At 75.8% G+C, this 1,946-nt stretch overlaps 1 non-coding gene across 1 annotated transcript; it reads left to right on the top strand.

Annotated features, from left to right (window-relative positions):
* The first annotated feature begins 896 nt into the window (after positions 1–896).
* Positions 897–1,049, top strand: LOC129783566 (5.8S ribosomal RNA). The gene has a single exon (XR_008745346.1). It is a non-coding gene; the product is annotated as a 5.8S ribosomal RNA (ribosomal RNA).
* Positions 1,050–1,946: the final 897 nt, after the last annotated feature.

The following is a 1,946-nucleotide window of genomic DNA, read 5'->3' as shown; positions in this document are numbered from 1 at the left end:
CTCCTCGGCCGCGCCCGGCGGAGGTGGCGTGCCTCCCGTCGGCGGGGGTTTTGGGGGTAAGGAGGCGTCCGGGCCTCGTTCTCCGCGTGGAGACGGGGGAGAGAGGACGGCGCCCCCCGACACCCCCACCCCCGTCCGGGGCTCGTCGCCTTCCGGCGTGGCGCGCGCCTGCTTGGGACGGGGTCGGGGCGAGAAGCCGGTGGTGTCGGCGGTTCCGGGAGGGCGGTCGCGGCTTCGCGGCTGCGAGCGCCGTCCGGCGGGCCCCGAGCCGGTGCGTCGCCGTCTCGGGCTCGGGCGGTTTTGTCGCCTCCGGAGGTGTGCGGTGTGGGGCCTGCCGAGCTGCCGGCGGGGTTGAGCCGCAGGGAAAAAGCGAGCTGCCGTAGTGCGGTGCCCGAGAGGCGCGTTGCCGCGCGTGTGCGGGCCGTCGGCGGCAGCAGCAGCCCGCCGAGTCCCCGGGCGCGAGGCGGGGGCGTATGCAGGTCGGGGCGCGGTCGGGGCGCGCCGCTGCTCCTCCGTGCGTTGGCCGGGCCGAGCCCGCGCGCCTGGTCCGCCTCCGAAGCGCGCGGGGTGCGTGTGGTGGGAGCGCGCGCTCCCCGCCCCAGCCCTCGCCTTTCGGAGTTTTCTCCGTTGCCCTCCCCTTTCCCTCCTCTCCTGCGTTGTGTTGCTCGTACGGTCAGGCGAGGCGAGAGGCTTCCTTCCGTCGTCGCGCCGCATCGCCGTTGCGCGCCCCCCCTTTCCGCGCGGGCGGAGGGGCGGTCGGGCCCGGCGAGAGGCGGGCGCGCGTCGGTCGGGGCCCGTCGTCAGAGGACAAAGAAAAAAAGGGGGCGGCCGCTCGTCGTGGAGCGTGCCCCCCCGGTGTGTCCGTCCCGCGCGCGCGGGGCGGTGCCGAAAGAGACAACTCTTAGCGGTGGATCACTCGGCTCGTGCGTCGATGAAGAACGCAGCTAGCTGCGAGAATTAATGTGAATTGCAGGACACATTGATCATCGACACTTCGAACGCACTTGCGGCCCCGGGTTCCTCCCGGGGCTACGCCTGTCTGAGCGTCGCGTGACGATCAATCGCCGGCTCTGGCCGGCCGCCCCGTCCTCGTTCCGCCCGCCCCTCCCTCTCGCGTGGGAGAGGTGGGGGGCCGGGGTAGCGAGGCGGCGTCGGTCCGCAGCTGGCGCGGCTGGGGGGTTGCCTCGCAGGTCCGCCTTGGGCGAGGGCCTTCGTCCCCCTAAATGGAGACTCGGGGAGCGCCCCAAAGCTCCCCGCTCTCCCGGTTCGCCCGGTTCGCGGAGCTCGTTCCCGCCTGCGGGGGGGGGGGGCTGCCCCCCCCAGGGCTCGTCGGGTCGGTCGGGCCCGGCGCGGCGGTGGGGAAGCCGCGCGAGCGGTGTTTGGGGTGCTAGGCGCGGGCCTGCCCCCCGGCGCCCCGCGTGTGCGCGCGGGCGGCTGTCTGCGGGTGGGTACCGCGGCGGTACCGGGCCGTGCTGCCGCGCGTGCGCCGCCGCGGAGGCGCCGGCGTGGAGAGGAAGGGTATCGTCCCGGGCCGTCGGGCCCCGCCTGCCCTCGTCCCGCTCCTGCCTTCTCCCCTGTTTCTCCGCCGCGCCCCGGGTGGGCGTCGTCCTAGGCAAGGGGGGCCCGAAACGGCGCGCGCGTGCCGTCGGGTCGCCGTCGGCGCCGTCCCACCCGGATGCTCGGCCGGGCGTCGTCCCTGGCCGTTCCTCGCCCCCCCCCTCTCCCCGAGGGGCCGTCTCCGCGCGCTCGCGCGTCTGTCGCGTTTCGGGCCGCCTTGCCGGGCTTGGGGCTTTGGCCTTCCCTCCCGCCCACTTGCGTGGGCGCCTCGCGGCACGGCGGGGGCCCCGTTCGCCGGCGGGAAGAGGAAGCGTCGTTGGGTGCGCGCGTCCGCCCGCCCGCCTCTCCGTGTGCGGCGGTGGGGGGGGGCGGCGTGGCGCGTCCTTTCG

Source organism: Falco peregrinus, unplaced genomic scaffold (genome assembly GCF_023634155.1).
Source record: "Falco peregrinus isolate bFalPer1 unplaced genomic scaffold, bFalPer1.pri scaffold_52, whole genome shotgun sequence".
Taxonomy (NCBI): Eukaryota; Metazoa; Chordata; class Aves; order Falconiformes; family Falconidae; genus Falco; species Falco peregrinus.
This window is presented reverse-complemented; position numbering and strand designations above follow the sequence as displayed.